This window comes from Phyllobates terribilis, unplaced genomic scaffold, assembly GCF_046119375.1.
Source record: "Phyllobates terribilis strain yellow unplaced genomic scaffold, ASM4611937v1 Scaffold_4__5_contigs__length_816908805, whole genome shotgun sequence".
NCBI lineage: Eukaryota > Metazoa > Chordata > Amphibia > Anura > Dendrobatidae > Phyllobates > Phyllobates terribilis.
The window spans coordinates 614,817,778-614,842,635 of NW_027362764.1; positions in this window are offsets into that span (position 1 = coordinate 614,817,778).

Here is a 24,858-nt window from a genome sequence, read left to right on the forward strand (position 1 = left end):
CACGTCGGCTGCCCTGAGGCCATACCCCTCCCGTTGGGGGTGATACTATCACGCTGCACAATCTTACCACCGGCCTCAGCGGTCTGCCCTGCAGCGGCAGCTCCTTTGCTGCATTCAACGGGTGGCGTAGTCGTACAACATCTACCGCTAATACAGCGCCACTTAGTCTGACTCCCTGGGCACGGACCGGGTCACCGCCACGAGACTACAACCCTCAACAGATCCGGCTCCGGGTAAGCTCCCGCGTGCGCAACGCAGCGCGACACAGGCCCAGGGGCGCGTCATCAACTCATCAGCTACACCAATATAATATACAGAAAAGCCACAAATAAAACTGAATACTTCTTTCTTTCGCTTGTAAAACAGCATAAAACATTACAACTTGCAATGTGATCAACAACTGAAGGACACAATAGCAGCAATGATATGAACTAATGAGCTTTAAAAGCAATATTCATCGACAAGTGAATGAAGTCATTTCTCAGAATCTGAGGTTACTCATCATAATTATACAGCTAAGTATACAGAAGACATTACATTACATTTCTGATAAACCTAGGTTGTCACATGAAATTGCTTTCATGGACACTTTACCCACTTTATAATGTTCTGAATACTAATATGTACCTACAGTATGTACAATTTAACAGCATGAATTTTTCCATAATTCTGTAAAAATGATATCATAGTCTAAGTAATGCTATTTTTATTACTGGATGTGAAAATTGAGCAACATTCCTTCATATAAACTAAAAGAAAGAGCAGGTCAACTGGCATCCTCTGAAAGTTGTCTCTTTTTTATTTTAAGGCTGTGTGCCCACGATGCAGAAATGCTCAGGATTTTTTCCTGAGCATTTCTGCATCTCCCTGGCCGAAAAAACGCACGCGGATTGTACATGCAGATTGTACATGCGGATTGTACATGCGTTTTTCCTGCCAGGGACAAGCGGAAATGAAGCATTCTTCACATCCATTTCTGCATGCGGGTTGACAAGCACTTTCCAAGCGATTTTAGCATCACTTGGAAAGTGCTTGTCAACTTGGTTACACTATATAAATCTATGCAGCCAGTATGGATTTATATAGTGTGACCTTAAAGAATGGTTAAAAAAAAAATTAAATCAATTCTTACCTTCTGATGGCCCCGGAGTCTTGCTTCGCTCCGTTCTCCCTTGTCTGCAGCTCGCGGTACACTGCACTGAAGTACCTGCCGTCACATGACTATGACGTCAGCGCAGGTCCTTCAGTCCATCGTGATCTGCCGGCAAGGGAGGATGAGCACACCGCGGGCCATCATAAGGTGAATAAAACATTTATTTTTTATTTTATTCTTTTATTCACAAGTTCTATGGTACCCGCGTCCGGAGGAGAGTCTCCTGTCCTCCACACCCGGGTACCATCCGCACATTGAAACGCGTGGAATGCGCATCTGCATATGCAGTGATGCGTAATCCATGCGTTTCAATGCAAGTCAAGGGCGGCGACAACGCAGCGCTTCCACAAAATAATTGGTAGTGCTGCGTTTTTTTCTGCAATGATAACCCGCAGTGGAAATTTCCGCAGCATGTGCACAGCACATGCGGATCATCATTGGGGACCATAGCAGGCCTTCTACCATGTGTTTTTTAAGCGTTTCTGCAGCGTTTTTGCCGCTACGGAAATGCTTAAAAAATGCATCATGGGCACACAGCCTTATAAAGGCTATGTACACCTTTGCACTGATTTTTTTGTATTGCACACCTTTGCACTAATTTTTTATTGTTCATTTACGTTCTAAATGCAAAATAAATGAATCTACTATCCAAATAGTCTTTATTAAAAAATTAATATTATTTTGTAGCTGCTTTACCTAGCTATCGGGTCTGCAAAATCCATCACAAATCCATTGCACATAGGGATCTTCTTGCTTTACGCCTCTTTTCTCTCAGAGTTAGCGATAGTAGAATAAGGGTGAGGTTGTATACAGCGGAAGAGAGTGGCGGGAGGGACAAAAGTCAAATTTTTTTTCTGATGGCAGAGAAAATAGGCATGGATTAAAGGGAATCTGTCAGCAGAGGCTTACCACATCAAAAGTGACAGGTAGGCTGGTGGTGAATACATGACCAATACTAAAATGTTTACCAATAAAATCAGACAGGTCCAGCAAAAAAGATTGTGTGTGGCAAACTAGAGGTGTCAGAATTTTTTCCAGGTAATTAACTAAAGAAGGAAAAATAGATTCTGTAGAAGCTAAGACCAAATGACATGAAGGGGCTCTGAGATTCTTATATATGTTTAAAAGAGTATAAAACACAGAAGAAGTAGGATCTGATTGAAGTAAAACAATCATAATTATTGTGACAAAGTCACTGGCAAAGTACTGGAGGGGAGATATGTATCACTGAGGTTGTTAACTTTAGTGATATGAACCAAGAAAAATGCTCCAGCACAGTAAGTGCTGAGAGGGTTAATCGGACAAGTTTAGGGCTAGGTTGATTGCACATCTGTAGAGCAGGTGGGAGGCTGTTCAACCCAGGGTTTAATCCAGAGGATAAATACACAGCATGGCTGATTCATTGTATGTAGTGTCTGGAGTTGGGAGCTCCAGAGCTGTGTTTGTATTAAGGAAAGCTGAACCTTCAGATTTTCATTCCTGAACAGGCGGATACCCGAAGCAACATGGACTGTGCCATACTTTATGTTTTGTTTTTTCGTTAGGCCAGAAAGGCTGTGTTTATTTTGCTAACCCTACACTGGTTTATACAGTATCTTTAATAAACCAGTTGAAGATTTAAAGAGACTGCTTTCATGTGTCTACCTCTAAGTGCAGCCGAGTAAGTCGATCTACTACAGTTGGTGCTAGAAGTGAGGGCAATTTCCTCAGGGAGTACGTGTGATGGCTGTGATTAACCTGCATGTCTTGGTTGAAGTTGCCAGTGAGCCAGGAAGCAAAGTCAGACAGCATGGAGGACCTGATTAAGCACCTTGTGAAAGCCCAATAACAGCAACAGCTTGCCCAACAGCAGCAAACTCTGGCACATTAGGAGACAAGTAAGCACCTTATGCAACAGATCCAACAACACCAGCAGTAGTTTCAGCTACAGCAGCAGCAGCTCCAACAACAGCAGCAGTAGCAACAAGTTTAGTACCGACAACAGCAGCAGCAGATTGAGTTGCTCACAGAGGCGATTCATGGGAGGCCGGTAGCCCCTCCCTCAAATCCAGGTGATGACTTCTACGTTCGGAAGACGGTAAGATGAGCTATGCAAAAGATGACCCCAGGTGATGATGTTGAGGCATTTTTGACTGTGTTCAAAAGGGTAGCAGAGTGGGTGAAGCTGCCACCAGAGCAGTGGGCAGAGGTACTGGCCGCCTATTTAACTTGTCATCCCCAAGTTAAATAGACCTGGCCTTACAGAATGCACAGGAATATGCCAAATTAAAGACTGAGATATTGCCATGCTCAGGAATGACTATGTCTGTTAGAGCTCAAAGGGTCCACCACTGGGTGTATTGCAGTGACAAACCACCTCGCTCCCACATGTTTGACGTGCTACACCTGGTACAGAAGTGCTTGCAGCCGGAGTCCTCTACCATTGCCCAGATGGTCGAGCACGCTGTTATGGACAGTTTCATCCACTCCCTTACTAGGCCGATGCAGACATGAGCTGTCCAGAGAGACCCCCGAAATGCGGATGACCTGGTTGGCCTAGTCGAAAGGTACCAGGTTTTCAAGATGTCCCTTAGGAAGCCGGGCGTAGTTGCATCCCTGTACTGGGGTACCCAGAAGAAGCCCGATTCTCAAAAGAAGGGTAATAGAGCCACAACTGGGGGGAGTCCGAGATCCCAAAGGGTCACTGAGGGGTTGCCAAAGGCCGCTAGTAAGGACTTAATTTCTTAATTTGTTGGATATATCATGGTCCTGGGCACATAGTTGTGTGTTGTCCTATGTCTGCCAAACAGATGGACTGCAGAATGAGGAGGCGCTGTTCGTATTATCCCTATCTAGCCTGCAGTGTGGACTATTAGCCCAGTGAGGGGCTACAAGCATGTCTCGTGACAATAAATGGGGTACTGGTGTCAGGACTTTTGGATTTGGATAGTTTGGTGACCCTGGGAAGGGCCACAATCCCCCACCAGTTGATCCCTGGAAAAATCGTGGGCGTCCACTGTATTCAAGGGGACGCCAAGGACTACCCCATTGAAACAGTGTCTATAAAAACGAACTGTGACACTGAGTCCCATCATGTCGGGGTAGTTAATGACCTGCTGTTATAATAGGGTGGGCCTTTAGCTTGTTCTGGAACTTATGGCGAAAGGTAGGAGTGCCAAGTTACTCAGCGAAGAGCCAGTTCAACCATGAAGAATCCCCATCGCAGTTCGTGGCGGATGAGTTCCCCCTCTGTGTTCTTGCTGGCAACGAGTACGAGACTTTGACCCATGAGGCCAAGATTCCTGAGTTGTGGGTTTTTGGGGGAATTTTTGGACTGCTCAAATGAAGGACCTTACCTTAAAAGGGTTTTACAATGTTACTGTGATAAATGGATTTGCCCAAGAGGTGGGGGCCGACACCAGGTTTCCATAAAGAGCCGAAAAACAGAGCATTCCCTGATCAATTTTGCTATCACGATAATATAACATATAATATGTAATCACAAGCAAACGGGAATTAAAGAAAAAACTGTGGGATCAGTTTATGAGAAGGTAACAAATTTTATTTTAATATAATAGATATACAGCTTAGAGAATATCGGTTAAAATCGTTTGGAATGACAGAAAATACTGCAATGGTACTATAGAAAGAGTGCTAAAAATAATCCAGCACACATAGAAAAAAAAGACACATAGGATCCTGCTCAAACTACATATAGCTTCCCAGTAAGGCTGCTTAATTGAATAGCAAAGCAATAAATACAAAGCCTGGCAATCAATCAAAAGAGTAAATAGTATGCGACATAATTGTGTCTTATCTGCATAATTAACTTAGAATCATAGTATATATGGAGTAGGTGTAAACAGGAGTCCGTGCAACAGCCACGGATCCTATTCACATTGCATACAGCTTCTCAGTAAAGTCAACTCTGAGGTATTAGAAAGGTGTCAGAGTATCTACTAAACAATCAATCGAGAAGTTAGTAGTGTGCGGCCCAATTCTGTCTTGTCCACAAGTCAGAGACAAGATCAAGACAAATATAGAACATGGGAATACCTTGAATCATGATGTAGTGGAGAGCAGGTTATGAAGGACCCGTGTGACAGCCTCCGGCTTCGTCAGGAGGCGTGGTTAGAGGTTAAAAACACGGGCTATTTAAATGAATGGATCTGGGCCACTAGCGAATCGGCGCGCAACACGTCATGTTGCTCCGCCCCGTGGCGCGGCTAGCCGGCGTCCGCAGGAAGCGACTAGGGGGAGGACAAACGTCACCCCCCCCCCGTCGTCCCAGCAACCCGCCCGGTCAGCGACGCCACACGGCGCGAGCAGCGCATGTACGGGGCGCGTCTGCGCTGTAAGAGGATACACAGAATGAATGACCAAGTAGGTATATCTGTTAGCTGATGCCTACATATTAGCTATAGTCGATCTCAAATAGGAGAAAAGTATATATGTTATTATATCCTGCAAAGACTTGTATAATAAATCTATTAGGACATAATGTATATCAAAAAAAGAGTTCAGAAAAAGTTCAAAAGAAGTTCGGGCTGATGCTGATAACAAATCTCCTATGTACGTACACAGGTGCTATATAAAGCATATACCTGCCAGCACTATATGTGTGGGGGCAATCACTGAACAATTCAGTAATGGTTAATATTGCTCCCAACCACATAAGTGATTTTGCCACACACATAAAAGACATGCGCATATGAGTAAAGAGTGCTCACACGAAAAAAGTATGGTTCATACATAAATAAGTATATAGGGCATATACCTGCCAGCACTATATGTATGGGGACAATCACTATGCAATTACAATAATCATCATTGCTCCCAGCCGTACAGATTGCTCGACCATATATAATACAAACATGCCCAAACAGAATAGTGCACAAAACATACGTAACAGGCCCATATATACAAATACCGGCCTTGTTATATAGAACGCCGATATACATGGACCAAAATAGTTATATTAATTAAACGTTATAGTACATTAGACTGATAAGATGGCCATAGTTATAACATAATATGCAGGTCATGAAAATAAGATCTTCGCAACCGTCATCAGAGAATCTTCTTAAAAAATCTTCTTAGCAATGCCAATCAAATAGGAGCAGATGGTAGATGGCTATCAGCCCAAAAAATTTTTTGAAGGCAAACGATATGTTCCGTGTTCCTCAGACAGCTGTGGTGAGATAAGTCGTGGTCCAGAAGGTGATAGAACTAGAGAAGGGTCAATAGACAACAAATTAGACACTAATACACATAAGAAACATATACCTGGCCCGTGCAATTAAAATTGGGGTACAATCAAGGATGTTAGAGAAAAGTTAGAGAAAAGATTTGAAACTGATGGCTTCATTAAGGCCTTTGGGGACTAGCGTATCCAAAGTGACCATCCATTTGGTTTCTTTTTGAAGCAATTTCTGTCTGATATTGCCACCTCTGATCCCTGCATATACGTGGTCAATGCCACAGACTGTAAAACCCTTAGGGTTGCAGTTATGATGCTCAAAGAAATGTCTAGGGATCGTTTTAAGTACTTGGGGTTCGGTGCAGTTAATTGCATTTTTAATGTCCCGGACATGTTCTGGAATCCTCGTTTTGAACGGTCTAGTGGTCATACCTATATATATAAGCCCACAGGGGCATTTTGCGTGGTAGACCACTGCTTCAGTATCACATGTAATGTGATGGACAATTTTAAAATCTCTATTGTTTTTTGAATTAGAGAAAAGTTTAGTCCTCAGGATATATTTACAGGCCGAGCAGCCTCCACAGGGGGAACAACCCCAGGGAGGAACAGGACTATCAAACAGAAACTTACTTTTAGGTGGCACGTAGTGACTTTTACAAAGTATATCACCCAATGTGCGTGATTTGCGCCACGTGATAGAAGGATGTTTAGGTAATTCATATTGTAGGCTTCTGTCAGTACGTAGCACTGACCAGTGCTTAGACAGAATGCTCCCAATATCTTTCCAATTATTACAAATCGTGGTGATAAATCTTGGAGGGGCATGTGTCAATCGACCTCTGTTCTTATTACTATTGCCCTGTCCCATTAGGAGGGTTTGTCTCTTAGTTCCCTTTGCTCGATTGAGGCCTCTATAGATATCCTGATATTTATAGACCCTATTCAGGAATCTATGTGACAGATCTTTGGCCTGTTCATAAAATCGTGCATCATCTGAACAAATACGACGTGCTCTGAGGAACTGACTGATAGGGATAGATTTTTTCAGTTTAGGTGGATGTGAAGACTCAAAGTGCAAGAGTGCATTAGTTGATGTATTTTTCCTAAAAATGTCTGTGCTTATGGCGCCATCAGGTGATTTGATAATAAGCAAGTCAAGAAAGTCAATCTGAACTTGACTGTACTTCCATGTCAGCCTAACATTTATATCATTAATATTAAGCCGATTAAGGAACGTCTCGAGCTGCGACGAGGAGCCCTGCCAAATGAACAAAATGTCGTCGATATACTGCGACCATGAGATCACATGTTCATGACCAGGTGTGCCAAGGACCGTATCCCTCTCCCACAGCCCCAGGAAGAGATTAGCGTATGAGGGTGCACATGTGGCCCCCATCGCAGTCCCCTGGAGCTGTAGGAAGGGGCGGTCCTTGAACACAAAAAAATTATGTGTCAAAACAAATTGTAATAAAGACATGATGAAAGCAATCAATCCATGTTTCGCAGTAAATGAGGATCTGCTCTATCGGGTCACTAAACTGACAGATGAAGTATTAGAACAGCTGTTAGTATTGGGACCCTATAGGCATAGGGTATTAGATTTGGCCCATTCGCATGTCTTGGGTGGGCATGTGGGAGTAGAGAAAACCCAAGAGCAGGTCCTGCAGAGGTTCTACTGGCCTAGATGTCACCGAGACATTGTTAATTTCTGCCGTTCCTGCCCTACCTGTCAGCTAACTGCTCCAGTATCCCACTTCCGCAGGGTACCAGACCTCGCCCATTCTCATGTCCTGGGTGGGCATCTCGGTGTAGACAAAACACAGGTACTTCAAAGGTTCTACTGGCCCAGGTGTTACTGAGAGATTGTTATAATTATTTCTGGTCCTGTCCTACCTGTCACCTAACTGCTCCCGTCTCCCACTTCCGCAGTCCCCTAGTGCCAATACCAATTATAGAGGTCCCATTTGACTTGATTTTTCATGGACCTTGTTGGGCCCCTGGTCAAGTTCGCGATGGGGCACTAATACATTCTGGTGGTCATGGACTATGCAGCACGGTACCCGGAGGAGGTACCACTGAGTAATACGTCTGACAGGAGCACAGCTTGAGAGCTAGTCCATATTTTCTCCTGTATGGACCTGCCAAAGGAGATCCTGACAAACCAAGGAACTTCGTTCAAGTCCAAGGTAATGAGAGAGTTATGTAAGTCTCTCCAGATTACACAACTCAGTACGTCATTTATGCCATCTGCAGACGGATTAGTGGAGAGGTTTAGTGGAGAGGTTTTATAAGACATTGAAGTCCATGCTGAAGAAGGTTGTGGACAAGAATGGCCGAGACTGGGATTGCCTACTCCTGTACCTGCTGTTCTCTAATAAGGAAGTTCCACAGGCCTCCATGGGGTTCTCACCATTCGAGTTGTTATAACTACGGCACCCTCAGGGACTTCTGGATATTATGAAGGAGACCTGGGAAGCACAGATTAAACCCCGCTGAAGTATCATCGTGGCCCAGATGCAGGACAGGTTCACAAGGGTGATGTTAATCATGAAGGAGAGCCTCCTTCATGCACAAGAGGCCCAGGCAAGGGCCTACAAATGGTCAGCAAGCCTGAGACAGTTTATCCCTGGAGACAGAATGTTGGTATTGATCCCAATGGTTGAAAGTAAATTTCTGGATAAGTGGCATTGGCCATACGAAGTGGTCGAAAAGCCGAGTGACGTCAACTACAAGGTCCACCAGCCAGGGAGAAGAAATCAGTACCAAGTGTACCACATCAACCTGCTTAAACCGTGGCGAGACAGGGAACCGGTGGAAGCTACATTCCGGGGGGCCAATCCTGAGGCCCAGGTCAAGGATGTCATGGTTGCACCGACACTGTCACTGACGCAGAAACAACAGGGCTGAGAACTGCTTCACTGTAATCGGGACCTGTTTTCGGAGTTACCAGGACGTACGCAGGTTGTTGAACATGAAATCCAGACGGAATCACATGTGCAGGTGAACCAAAAGCCGTATAGAAACCCAGAAGCTCATCACAAGGTAAATTCAAAGGAGGTGAGAAGAATGTTGAGCCTGGAAGTCATTGAGGAGTCCAGCCACATTGTCCTCGTGCCGAAGCCTGTTGAAGAGTGGTGTTTCTACAACGACTACAGGAAACTAAATGAGGTGTCTAAATTCTACTCGTATCCAATGCCCCGCATCGATGAACTCATAGAGAGGCTAAGTTCAGCCAGATACATCACAACTAGTGATGAGCGAACGTGCTCGCCACTACTCGGTACTCGCCCGAGCATCACGGTGATTGATAAGCTTGGCGCTCGGCGAGTATTTCTGTTTTCCTCGAGCGGGAGCTCGGGTCCCTGCCCTGCATGTTTGGCACTCTTTAGAGAGCCAATAGACATGCAGGGATTGCTTGCCACGCACTATAATGCCGTAGCCATATTGGTTGTAGCATTACACTGATTTGCTGGCTGCATAGCCATCTATTTAAGACCCGGTGATGCTAGGCTTGTCACAGTCTACCCCAGAAACAGGCAGAGTAGGGAGAGCTGCTGCTGAGTCAGGGAGAGATTTGCTTGCTTATTAGTTAGTGTAGATATTCCACAACATATCTATATATCCATCTGAACTAACAGTCCTTCTGAGGACTAATCCAGCTGCATATATTCAGTGGTGATAGCAGGAGTTAGGCAGGCAAAGAAATTTGGGAACACTATACAGCACAATAGTGTCCATTGCACGTTCTGTCTGCTCCTGCTGTTACAGATATCCCTAGACATAGCTCCAGATATCAGGGTAAAGAGCTAATTTTTTTTATCTTAATCCTGATTATTTGCTTAAAAAGCAAGGCAGGAGGGCAGGCAGGGTTTGTGGTAGTGCATATAGCACAATTGTGTCCATTGGACATTTTGTCTGATCCTTCTGTTACAGATATTCATAGACATAATCCCAGATATCAGGGGTCAGTGCTAATTTTTTTTTTAACTTAATCCTGATAATTTGCTTAAAAAGCAATCCAGAGTACACCATTTTTCTGCTCCATTTGCTTGTTAGCACTGCAGAAAACAGCCATATCGTTTCTATAGTACAGTGATAAAAATCCAGAAATTTGTAGTGAACGTGGAAAATATTGGCCTCCATTTACAGTTTCTTGCTATTCACATGTGCTCGCTGTGAAGAATAGTAAACTACAAGCCCGCTCTTTAAAACCATGGTTGTCCATCAGACGCATCACATATAACTGCGGTCCAAATTCAGCCATTTCTGTCCTCCATTTACAGTTTGTAGCAGTGTGTTAGTGAAGCTATTCACACATGGTCGCTGTGAAGAATAGTAAACTACAAGCCCGCTATTTAAAACTGTGGTTGTCCGTCAGACGTATCACATTTAACTGCAGTTCAAATTCAGCCATTTCTGTCCTCCATTTACAGTTTGTAGCAGTGTGTCAGTGAAGCTATTCACACGTGCTCGCTGTGAAGAATAGTAAGCTACAAGACTGCTATTTAAAACCGTGGTTGTCCATCAGACGTATCACATATAACTGTGGTCCTGTCACTCCAAGTGTGGGAAAGACTTAGGGTAACACAGAGGGAAGAGGGAAAGGGAGCCCAGACACTAGGGAAGGGGGAAGTAGAGACCTCCTAGACTGATCTAGTGTCACCCTGTCTCAACTACCATCCAATATTGCCTCTTCAGCAATCGCTGCACGCGTGCCTCGCCCTGTCATTCCCTGGCATATGGCTAAGGCTAGAGATGGGAGGAGATGAGCAATAGTCGATCTCCACTAAACTCTATAGACAATAAGGGTAGACAAACAGATGGAGCATGCTTAGCTTTAGATGACTCCAGACAAATGCAAACTCGGCCTCAGGCTCCAGAGGGTACGAAGTACTGCTCTTGCTAAGCCTTCACAAGTAGAAATGAATATAGCCGGCACCTCCCTCTCAGACACACCAGGTATATATACTCCCAGGCCAGGAAGCTAGTTACCAGAGGGAGGTAGCCGCTAGGTCCTAGAGACAGCCTCTCATCTAAGAAGATGTCTGTAATGCCAAATGTAGAGATCTCCTGCAACCAACTGCAGGGCGACTATCTGTCACCTCTGATACACCCGTGACAGGTCAAAATTCAGCCCTTTCTGTCCTCCATTTACAGTTTGCTGCAGTGTGTCAGTGAAGCTATTCACATGGGGTCGCTGTGAAGAATAGTAAATTACAAGCCCGCTATTTAAAACAGTGGTTGTCCGTCAGACATATCACATATAACTGCGGTCCAAATTCAGCCATTTCTGTCCTCCATTTACAGTTTGTTGCAGTGTGTTAGTGAAGCTATTCACACGTGCTCGTTGTGAAGAATAGTAAACTACAAGCCTCCTATTTAAAACAATGGTCGTCCGTCATACATATCACATTTACCTGCGGTTCAAATCCAGCTATTTGTAGTGAACATGGAAAATATTGTCCTGGATTTAAAATGGGCAAGGTGCGTGGCAAAGGACAGGGAAATGGACGTGATGGTAATGGTGCATACAAAAGCTGAGGTCGAGGCCGTGGGCAAGCTGAAATTGTGCCACAACAAACACCCACATCTTGTCGCTCGACCTTCCTGTCCCATTACTAGGGGACCAGAGACCACCACTATTAAACACAGAGCAGTTTCAAAAGGTTGTTGGTTGGATTGCAGATAATGCTTCCAGTCATTTTGCAACCACCACCACCCTATCTTCCACATGGTCAAGTCTCAGTAGCCGTGAGTCTGGACCGTATATTCCTCACCCTGATCCTCCTTCCTCCCACCATACTGAGTGCCAGGAGACAGCTGATCCCACACTTGGACACTCGGAAGAGCTGTAGTGTTCACGTTTCCATTTATAGATTCGGGCCAGCTTCAATCGGGGAAAGAGGAGAACGCGTGTAGCTGTAGAGCCCAGGGGGGGAATGGGGAGTACTCGGCGCCCGGGCCTTGTTACAGCCTGACTCTGGGGGATGTCGCGGTGGTCGGCTCCCGGGGCCGTACCCTGGGCCTCTCTTTTAAAAGGGTGGATGATTATGTTACTAAGTTCGCGACGCCACCTGTGGTGTCTGGTGAGGATCACCAGCGCTGCGGCAGCCCACTGAGGCCGGTGTTAAGGCAGCTTGTGTGGTATAGCTCCCCACAGGTGGAGCTAGGCCTCAAGGCAGCAGGGATTTAAGGATGCAGGACAGATGGGACCCAGCCGGGTCACAGCAAGAACAGGGACAGACACGATAGTCACTTCAGTACCTTTTACTGATGGAAATTCAGGCACGTCCCAGAGGACTGTAGGGTGAAGGGTGCATATCAGGATCCTCCCCAGTGAGCGGGTGTAGGGCCTCCTGTTTCTAGCCTTTGTGTGGTAAGTTTCTGACCTGCCTGGAGCTAGGCCTAACCTGGTTTCTGTACTGCACCGGCTGACTTTGTGGTAGGGTCTTCTCTTGGAGCACGCGCTCCTAGCTTGCGGGGCCTCCGTGACTCCTGGCTCTGTTACTTATCAGCTCTTAGGTGATCCTGGGAGTTGAAGTCTTCCAGGGATTCCGTTTATGTCCTACTGGGTCCTAGATATCCCGGTAAGCTCGGACCCGGTGTCCGGTATATGCTTTCTGGGGTGAGCTTGTACAGCTCCTCTGCCCCCCATGCTACTCACTTTCCACTCACCTTCGGCCATGCTCTGGCCCTCACTAGGCTATACACACTAGTGGCAGCTTGCCGCGCTTCACCGATCTTATGGCGCCGGCACAACTTGAGCTCCAAATGAGCTACAACTGCGTCTGGACTGGGCTCCACTGCAAGCTGACCTCTCTCAGACTTGACTCTCTGTAGACTCCAGACTAGACTGAGCTCCACTCTGTATTCAGGTCTGTACTTGCTGAACTCTCCAGAGGAACTGCTCACTGCCTAGCTCCACCTTCCCTATTTATATCCCTAACGGGCTCCCTCTGATGGTCTGAGGTGGAAGGTGGAGGTGTGTGTGTGCTGTGGGGGCCTCTTGTGGAGGAATCCGTTAATGCACCCCTCTAGGATCGGTGGCTCCAAGCACAGCTGGGCGCCACATTCCCCCCTAGCAAAGCTCAGCACTCCCGGGCTGAAATACATTTTAGAAAACGATAAACATTAACAATAACAATCTTCCCTTTATGGGAGGCACATTCTTAAACGTTGCATAACATTCTAAATAACAAATTTATACGTATAGACCATAAGCTACCTCAGAATTTAAGTCTCCTTTGGTGAGGTTCACCGAAAGGATGTCCATCTCTCAAGGCAGAATACTTGGCAGCTTGAGGGACCTGTACCAAACCCTCAACGTAGGCCCTGGGGTGGCTGCAGGGCATGAAGATCCTGAGTTGGACCTCCAGTAGAGCCACTCCAGACAGGTTTTACTTCTGAGGTCACCTAGAAGGGCACTCCAGGGAGTGAAAATATTTGCAAGAAATAGTTTTTGGGCGGCACATAGTCCTCAGCCACAAAGTTCTGTATGTCACAAGGGAAGTGTCCGTATCACTTAAACTGTTCATCAATAAGGCAAAACACAAAGTAATATACATATGCACGAAAACACACAGAAATACAGTTCAATACCCCAGGGGTAACTATCTACACATGTCAGAGTTTAGTTATCTAACTGATTATACCTGACAGGGGGTTGACCTTTAGTACTATGCGTGGACCTGCGTGGTACTGGAATGCGTGAGGCACTAATAGGTGCTCTACCTCCCAATGTGTCAGTACTAGGTGTGGATGGCTACAAGACTGCATTGACCTCTCTACAGGACTAGCAAGTATACCATAGGTTGGGCCTTCTTGCTCTGCTCCAACCGGGGATCCTTCTTCCGGGGACTCTTCTTGAGCTGGCTCCTCTTCAGCACTTACAGGTTCTTCTTGCTGTGGGTAGAAGGTAATTACAGGGATGATTATTGCTCCTCCTAGTTGGGGCCAATCTGCCGGGAAATCTCCTAAGTCAGTGTGTATTACTGCTTCTTTAGGCTCCTTTGGGATAATGAGAGGCACCTCTCCTTGGGGCTTTAGCAGGTCTGGACAAAACTTTAGGTGATCCCTGGATACTGTTGCAGTCGTCCTTCCTCTGTCTCTACTAATTATGCAGGTCTTCTTATTATCAAATCTTGAATTCAACACAGTGTAGGGTTCCCTCTCCCACTGGTCATCAAGTTTGTGGTTTCTTCTTTTCCTTTTAAGTAGAGATGAGCGTTGTTCTACTCGAACTGTTCGCCAATCTCAAATTCGAGCTGTTTTGGGCGGTGTTCGAGCCGTTCGGCGAACACGAACAATTTGAGAAAAATTCGGCTGTTCGAGGTTATGTTCGATAACTGTTCGTGCACCAAAATCATAACTGGATTTTTTCTCAGTAATGATGAAAATTAATGTTAATACGCAGCTGGAGTGTACAGCGGGGTGGGGGGAGGGGCAGGGGATGGATCTCTGCAGGAACAATGAAGATCTCCATTTTTTTTTTCTCTTTCCCGCATTTGCAGTGGGGAGGTGCAATCTGTCAGCCTATCAGCAGCGCACACACGGAGCGAAGTGCTTTTTTTCACACAAGCAAGGGCATGTGTCATTGGCAGTGTATGTCACATGTCCTTGCCCTATAAGACCAAGCCATTTTCCCCGTCGCCACCATTTTCTCACTGCTGCAGCTGCGTGTTAGACGGCACCGCTGTTGCTGTGTGCGCTATACCTTGTTAATTTCAAGCCAATTTTCGCACAAATCTACAGATAGCTTGGGAGTAGGGAATAGTTGTGATTGCAGTCCTTTTAAGGACTAGGTTACAGCATTTCCTACGACTTTTATCAGGCAGGTCTGTGCTCTTAAATAGATAGATTGTGGGAGTAAAGACTAATTGTAATTGGAGTCCTTTTCAGGACTAGGTTACATCAGTTCCTATCAGTTTTTGCCAGGCAGGTCTGTGCCAGTGCTGTGCAAGTTTTTTTCACAGCATTTGGCTGAATCTAGCAAAGCTAATCCTTTTTGGCCTATTGCAGAGTGTGTTAGTCAGTGGAGTAGCCTATCTGTGTTGCAAGATATACCACCTGTGTATAGAATACCAATTTTTTTACTGCACCTAGTGAAGTAAAATCTTTTGGGCATAGCATCATTCTATTAGTCCATCTATACTGACCTCCATCAGGTTGCAAATTGAATATAATTTTTTTCTGCATCTAGCTCTGAAAAAATATTGGGCTTCTAGCTGTGTGTGGGACTTGTTCTATTAATCCATCTATACAGACCTCCATCAGGTTGCAAACTGAATATATTTTTTTCTGCATCTACCTCTGAAAAAATATTGGGCTTCTAGCTGTGTGTGGGACTTGTTCTATTAATCCATCTATACAGACCTCCATCAGGTTGCAAACTGAATATATTTTTTTCTGCATCTACCTCTGAAAAAATATTGGGCTTCTAGCTGTGTGTGGGACTTGTTGTATTAGTCCATCTATACTGACCTCCATCAGGTTGCAAACTGAATATATTTTTTTCTGCATCTACCTCTGAAAAAATATTGGGCTTCTAGCTGTGTGTGGGACTTGTTCTATTAATCCATCTATACAGACCTCCATCAGGTTGCAAACTGAATATATTTTTTTCTGCATCTACCTCTGAAAAAATATTGGGCTTCTAGCTGTGTGTGGGACTTGTTCTATTAATCCATCTATACAGACCTCCATCAGGTTGCAAACTGAATATATTTTTTTCTGCATCTACCTCTGAAAAAATATTGGGCTTCTAGCTGTGTGTGGGACTTGTTGTATTAGTCCATCTATACTGACCTCCATCAGGTTGCAAACTGAATATATTTTTTTCTGCATCTACCTCTGAAAAAATATTGGGCTTCTAGCTGTGTGTGGGACTTGTTCTATTAATCCATCTATACAGACCTCCATCAGGTTGCAAACTGAATATATTTTTTTCTGCATCTACCTCTGAAAAAATATTGGGCTTCTAGCTGTGTGTGGGACTTGTTCTATTAATCCATCTATACAGACCTCCATCAGGTTGCAAACTGAATATATTTTTTTCTGCATCTACCTCTGAAAAAATATTGGGCTTCTAGCTGTGTGTGGGACTTGTTCTATTAATCCATCTATACAGACCTCCATCAGGTTGCAAACTGAATATATTTTTTTCTGCATCTACCTCTGAAAAAATATTGGGCTTCTAGCTGTGTGTGGGACTTGTTGTATTAGTCCATCTATACTGACCTCCATCAGGTTGCAAACTGAATATATTTTTTTCTGCATCTACCTCTGAAAAAATATTGGGCTTGTAGCTGTGTGTGGAACTTGTTGTATTAGTCCATCTATACTGACCTCCATCAGGTTGCAAACTGAATATATTTTTTTCTGCATCTACCTCTGAAAAAATATTGGGCTTCTAGCTGTGTGTGGGACTTGTTCTATTAATCCATCTATACAGACCTCCATCAGGTTGCAAATTGAATATAATTTTTTTCTGCATCTAACCCAGCCAATAGTTTTGGCCTAATACCACAATTTGGCCACTCAGCTCTGCTCGGTTCACATCCATTGTTTTTTTGTGCAAACAACTCCAGAGTTGTGAATTAGTTAACCACCAAAATGAGTGGAAAAAGGCCTGCTGCTGGTGGAAAGGGGAATAGGCGTGTTGGGAAGGGGAAAAAAGGTTGTGTCCGTGGGGTAGGTGTTAAAGCAACAGTAACATCTGCAGAAGAAAGACCATCTTCCAGCCAAACTAAAATGTCTACTTCTTTTAGCGGACAATGTGATAAGATCCCTTTCTTACGGCCATGCCAATCGCTACAAATTCCAGATGAGGCACAAAAACAGCAGGTGCTTCAACGGATATCAAGTGCTCCTTTAAGTGGGCTCTCCTCCACATCAACTTCAACATCACAAATACTCCAGTCCTCAAAGGTGTCACCCCAATCGCACTTGCTTCCTCACAGCTCCCAAATCTCCAGCTGCCCGTCTGAGTATGAGGTAGAACAGATGGTTGAGTCTGCAGAGCTGTTTACTCATACTATAGCCTGGGAATCAGAGGTCGACTCCAGCGCTTCTGTGAATCCAGACGAGGAAATGATCTGCACTGATGCCCAGAATCTTTATGAGTCGGATCCAGGACCAGACGCAGAAGGTTCTGACCATAATGTAGACCCTCATTCCCAAACTGTAACTCCTGTTGGTGGAGACAATGAGGAAGACGATGATAAGACTCAAATACCTGATTGGAGCGACAACTTTAGTTTTTTGTCAGGGCAGGAACAGGTTGGCTCTGAGGACGACGGGTGTGATAACGCACAGGGTGATGATGATGAGGTTGGAGATCCCACTTACTGTCAACCCACAGTCAGCCAAGAGATGAGGTCAGCAGAGGAGGTGGAGGAAGATGCTAGTGATGACGAGGTCAGGTTGCGCCTTCCTGGACAGAGACGTAGTACTGGAAGCACGTCAACAACTGCATCCTCAAACACAACTCTGCCACTCACCACAAGTCGTGGTGGCTCTTCAGGTCGCATGGGTGCTAAGCCTTGCATAGCCTGGGCATTTTTTCAGATCGATAAAGATGACCCAACTCGTGTTATCTGTAACATTTGTCAGCAAAAGCTAAGTAGAGGCCAAAAAATACATAGTTTGAGTACTTCATGCATGAACCGGCACATGGACATGAAGCATAAGTTGCAGTGGGAAGCTCAGTGTGCTACAATGCGGCCTAGCCGGCCGGGCCAACCACCGTCTGCCATATCTTGTGCATCCGCGGCCTCTTCATCCTCTGTGACTGGGGGGACAGCAGTCACACCTGTTTTGGGGCGCAGACCTGCCACCTCTTTACCCGCAACAGCCAGCGTGATTGGCAGGTCATCATTTTCTTTGGAGGTGGTAACACCAGCTGGTGTTGAGCGCTGTCCGACATCGATAGCACCACCTTTGGATCAAGGCAACCTAACATGTCCGCCTGCATCTTCCTCACAGACCGGCAGTTTGCCGGGGACACCCTTATCAACCCCGTCTAAGCACAATAGCCAGCCCTCGGTCCCTCAGATGTGGACAAGTAAAAGACCATTTGCTCCTAGCCATGAGAAAGCTAAGAAGTTGAATTTCACCATCTGCAAGCTCTTGGCTACAGAAATGCTGCCTTTCCGCCTGGTGGACACAGAGGATTTTCGAGACCTTATGTCCGTCGCAGTGCCCCAGTACCAGATGCCCAGTCGGCACTACTTCTCAAAGAAAGGTGTGCCTGCGCTCCAACAGCATGTCGCACACAACATCAGCTTCTTTGAGAAACTCTGTGTGTGACAGGGTGCATTTCACCACAGACACTTGGACGAGTAGGCATGGACAGGGGCGTTACATGTCGCTGACTGGGCACTGGGTAACTATGGTGACAGCAGGACAAGGGACTGCTGTCCAAGTCTTGCCGTCCCCACGAGTTGTGCGTCAATCCTCTTTATGTCAAAGTTCCTCCACTGCTTCTGCCTCCTCAACCTCCTCTCGGTCTTCCACCTGCACCCAAAGCCTGTCTGGTCATGCCACAAGCTTTCTAACTGCGCAGAAGGGATCCTGCACACCTCCTTACTATGCTGGCAGTAGGGCTCAACGTCATCAGGCGGTTTTTACATTGAAATGTCTGGGAAATGTGAGTCACACAGCTGAGGAGTTGTGGTCAGCTCTGGAAAACCAATTTCATGAATGGTTGTCTCCACTGGACCTGAAACCAGGGAAGGCCGTGTGCGACAATGCTGCAAACCTGGGTGCGGCCCTTCGCCGGGGCAATGTCACAGACGTGCCTTGTATGGCTCACGTGTTGAACCTGGTTGTCCAGCAATTTTTAGCCCACTATCCCAGACTAGATGGCCTTCTGCAGAGGGCACGGTCGCTGTGTGCTCACTTCCACTGTTCGCATCCCGCAGCTCAGCGACTTACATCTCTACAGAAGTCGTTGGGCCTGCCACTTCACCGGCTAAAATGCGATGTGCCTACCCGGTGGAATTCAACTCTGCACATGTTGCAGCGACTGTGGCAGCACCGACAAACCCTGGTGCAATACGTTCTGACGTATAGCCTGGGCCAACGAGATCCAGAGGTGGGGCAAATCACGCTGGAGGAGTGGTCTCAGATCAGGGACCTATGCACCCTTCTGCACAGTTTTGAAATGGCGACGAAGATGTTTAGTGCTGACGATGCCATTATCAGCATGACTATTCCGGTGATTTACATGCTGGAGCACATGTTAAACAGAATTCGGAGTCAGGTGGTGGCACAAGAGGAGGTGGAGGAAGTAGAGGAGGAGGAGTTGTATGCGGAAGGGCTAACATCTGCAAGGTCCAGACGGTCGGCAGCACCAAGGCGGCAGGCATGTGAGGGTGGGGGAGATGGTTTTACCAGGGCGCATGGTAGCAGCCAAACTAGTGAGGAAGGTGCAGGAGCCCAGGAAGAAGTGGAGGACGAACTGATGGAAGACTCATCAGATGAGGGAGACCTTGATCACATTTCTGTTGTGCGAGGTTGAGGGGAGAGGACAGAGGAAGGAAGCATGATTGTTACCTCGCCACCAACACAACAGGGACTTGGTGCTCCTGGATGCGCAACACACATGAGTGCCTTCTTGCTGCACTACCTGCAACATGACCCTCGAATTGTGAGAATTAGAAATAATCCTGACTACTGGGTTGCCACACTGTTAGATCCCCGGTACAAAAGTAAATTTGCAGAAATTATTCCTGCCATAGAAAGGGATGCACGCATGCAGGAGTATCAGCAGAGACTGTTGCAGAATCTTACATGTGCTTTTCCACAAAATACCAGTGGTGCACGTAGTGAATCTCACAGTTCCAACTTGCCAACCGTGGGACCGTCAAGTGTTCAGCACTCAAACCGTAACAGAACCACAGTATCTGCTGGTAACATCAATTTTGCGGAATCATTTCACCACTTTTTTAGCCCATCCTTTGCAAGGCCACAGGAGACAAGAAGTCTGACACATAGTCAACGCCTAGAGACGATGGTACAGGAGTATCTCCAAGTAAACATTGAAGCCATGACTGTGTCACTGGACCCTTGCTCTTTTTGGGCTTCCAATCTGGATAAATGGCCGGAGCTAGCCACTTACGCCTTGGAGATCTTGTCATGCTCCGCAGCCAGCGTTCTGTCTGAACGTGTGTTCAGCGCTGCTGGTGGTGTGCTGACAGATAAGCGCACGCGGCTCTCCACTGATAATGTAGACAGACTCACGTTCATAAAGATGAACAAATCATGGATCCGAAATGACTTTTCTACCCCTGTGTCATCCTGGGGAGAGTAAAAGCTTGATGATTGGTTAAAATCACCCTACCAACCGTTTTAAGCTTTCAAATTACTAATCATGTTTATCTGTATCTTGGCTGGAAAATAATTTGGGCTTTGTAGCAGTGTGCAGCACTGATTCTGTTAGGCCATCTATAATAAGCTCCACCAGATTTAAAATTACTAATCATGTTTATCTGTATCTTGACTGGAAAATAATTTGGGCTTTGTAGCAGTGTGCAGCACTGATCCTATTAGGCCATCTATACTAAAGCTTCACCAGATTTAAAATTAATAATAATTTTTAGCTGCATCTAGCCCGGAAAATAATTTTGGGGCTCCGAGATGCGCAAGACACATAAGTGCCTTCTTGCTGCACTACCTGCAGCATGACCCTCATATTGTCAGAATTCGAAGTAATCATGACTACTGGGTTGCCACACTCTTAGATCCCCCAAACTTTTCGATCAACCTTTTCATTTTAATAAAGACCAAAAAAATGGTCATTTTTGAAATTATAAGCATTAGCAGGTTGTTAGAAACTGAAATCAAACAGTTTTCAACTCAAAACTTTATTCTAGGTGATGTTACATTTTCACATAGGACCCCTTGTTCGAAAGGAGCTTCTGAACTCTCTCGTCCATTGAATTTGTCAGGTTTTGGATGGTTTCTGCTTCAATTGTTTTGCATGAGGACAGAATACCCTCCCAGAGCTGTTGCTTAGATGTGAACTGCCTCCCGCCATCATAGACACTCCTTTTAATGATGCTCCAAAGGTTCTGAATGGGGTAGAGGTCAGGGGAGCATGGGGGTCACACCATAAGTTTGTCCCCTTTTATGCCCATATCAGCCAGAGATGCAGATGTTTTATGTGCAGCATGAGATGGTGCATTATCATGCAAAAAAATGATCTTGCTGTGAAATACACGGTTCTTCTTCTTGAACCATGGCAGGAAGTGCTGTTTGAGAAAATCCACATACATTATGGAGTTCATCTTTAGCGCCCTCAGGGATCCTAAAGGGGCCGACAATCTCTCTCCCCATGATTCCAGCCCAAAACATTACTCCACCTCCTCCTTGTTGGCGCTGTAGCCGTGTTTGCGTGGGGTGTCCATCAACCAGCCATCCTCCACTCCATCCATCTGGACCATCGAGCGCTGCACGGCACTCATCCGTGAACAAAACAGTTTTGAAATCAGTCTTCATGTAATGTTTGGCCCACTGGAGCCGTTTCTGCTTGTGTGAAGTGGATAGAGGAGGTCGACAGGATGGCGTATGCACAGCTGCAAACCTCTGAAGAACCCTGCATCTTGTTGTTCGGGGGACGTTGGAGGCACCAGCAGCTTCAAAAACTTGTCTGCTGCTACGACAAGGCTTTTTTGCCGCTGCTCTTTCAACCTGACGTAATTGCCTGTAGGAAAGAGTCCTCAATTTGCCCTTATCAGCACGCACACGTGTGTACTGTGAATCAGCTACATACTTCTTGATTGCCAAGACACTTCATCCTGATCATCGCACAATGTTGATTGTAGTCATGCCTTGACCTAAACACTCCACAATTTGTTGCTTCTCAGCAGCCGACACATCCTTTTTCTTTCCCATTTTGGCAGAAAATGTAGGCTGCTTAATAATGTGAGACAGCCTTCTTAAGTAGTCTTGCCTTTCATTGGACACACCTGCCAAACTAATTAGTACAGGTGTCTGCAATTCCTTACAGTGATATAAAGAGCCCTGACACACATCACCATCAATGAGTTTAACTGACAAACAAACAAATTCTTCCTTTATCACTCCTAAACACTTTTTGCATAATAATTTGGAACACAGTGTACATGTGCTTTTCCACAAAACACCAGTGGTTCACGTAGTGAATCTTACAGTTCTAACTTGCCAACCGTGGTCTGTATGGAGTTGTTCAATAAAGGGCCCAAAATTAAGATAACATAGATGGGAGAGGTCTCTATGAATAGGAATTCCTAAGTATTTGATGCCCTGTGAGGGCCAGGCAAAGGGAAAGTTGGACTGGATGGAATCCTATATGGATTTGGGGAGGGAGACATCGAGGGCCTCAGACTTCGCTGCATTGATTTTAAAATTTGACCATGTAACAAAGTGATCTATTTCAGCCATAACAGCATGGATGGATATATGTGATTGAGTGATATATACTAGGACATCATCAGCAAATAGAGAGCACTTGTACTCGGTGCCTCCCACCTCAATCCACCTAATATTGGGGTTATGGCGAATTGATGAGAGCAGGTGCTCCGTCACTAGGATGTATAAGAGAGGGGACAGAGAACATCCCTGCCTTGTCCCATTGGTGATTGTGAAAGGTGATGAAAATGTTCTGACGCGCCCCCTGGGCCTTGGGACACCCGGAGCCGGACCCTTTTTGGTGGATGCTGGTGGTTGTAGTCTCCGTGGCGGCGACCCGGTTCCGTGGCTCAGGGCGGTCAAACCAGTGGCGGAACTATTTATGTGGTTTTGATGTTTAAATGTCCGACTACGCCACCCGTGGATTGCGGTCAGAGTGAACAGCCGCTCCAGGGCAGACCGCTGAGGCTGGTGTTGTGGGTGCAGCAGAGCGTAGCATAACTCCCCACGGGAGGAGTATAGCCTCAGGGCAGTGTATGCAGAGGATGGGGGTGATGGTGCAGGGCAGCAGCAGTAACGACACGGAGTCAGTGATGCAGTCCAGGGCCTTTACTCACAGTTCTTATTATCCAGACCACGTCTGCAGGTAACGGCTGCCCACGTCGTACTGTGCTCACCAGGTGAGGGGCTCAGACAACTCCCAGATAACTTTGGAGCGCTTCACAGGACCCCCTTTGTGTGTCCTTTGTCTGGCCTTTCTTACCAACCCTTCTGTCCGGCTGCCTCGGGCCTCCTCTTGGTAAACTTGGCGCCAGTTTCCCTGACCCTATGTGGTGCCTTCCTAGCGGGTGTAGCGAGGGGCTGCGCCACATAAAATGTCACAGCCTCCTGTTTCTAGCTGAGGGTCGTTTCCTGCCTCCACTAGTTTCGGGGACCGGTCTCCCCCTTTGGCCTGACCCCTCCACGCAGGTGGATTCGGGCGTGCGGTGGCGACTCGCCCGTCCGCACCCCTGGGATCCCGTCGTTCCTCGTTCCTGGAGCCTTCTCCGCTCCTCTTCCTTCCTTCTCCCTCTTCCAGGCCTGGGCCTCTGTTACTAGGCCCGCCTCCGGAGCAGAGCTCATGCAGAGCCCCTGCTCCCTGCCACTTCTGCTCAGACTTCTCTGCACTGAACTAAGATGGTGCCCACCTTTTATACTCCCTTCTCAATGCACCCAGGAACTGCTTCCTCCCTGCTCCTGCACTACAGGGTTCCCCTTCCTCAGTGTTCCCTCCCCCCACTCCAGCCAGGGACAGGGACTGTCGTGCCCATCTCAGGGGCATATTGGTCGCCCTGCCCCACGGCAATGTGGTGTAATGCATGCAGGTGTCGGGTCCTGATCCACACTACATCCTTACCTGAGAGTGAGATATCACACCTCTGGGTGAGGTGCAATACCTCTGTAGCAACCGAGCCCTCAGGGTGCTACAGTTCCATTTATCTTCAGCCTAGGTGATGTATTGCGATACAGGGCCGTGATTTTGGCTATAAAAGGGTCCCCTAGACCCCTACCCCAAGCTTTTTAAGAGAATCATATATGGTGTGCCAGGAGACTCTATGGAATGCTTTCTCAGCATCCAACGAGAGTATCTAATTACAAATTTTTAACTGCATCTAGCCCAGGAAATACTTTGTGCCTAGTAGCAGTGTCTGCTAGTCAGCGGATTATCCCGGCTGTTAAGCAAGCTACACCACCTGTAGTTTGGACACTTAATTTTTTCAAAGGAAATGCTTCGGGACCACGGGATACTCAGTGAAGAGCATCAGGAGGCACCCCAAGGCATAGGGGCTGGGACTGGCAGTAGGATGCCTTGCGGTGGACAGCCGAGCTCGATCCTTATAAAAGCTTTTAAACTGCAGCAGCTTTAGTGGACGCTACTGGAGCTGGAATTATGCGGCTGCTGGCATGAGACTTGCCCTCCAATAGATCCTTGTAAATGGATTTAAAGTGTATTCATTCAAATTAGAGAGACAATTTAAATTAAAAAGCTTAGAGCTGCCTCCACCACAGGGGGACTCGCTCGACCCACCAGCGGACAGGCACCAGTATTGGGAGAGGGGGGCTGGCCGTCAGGGTTCACCGCGGCTCTGGCACA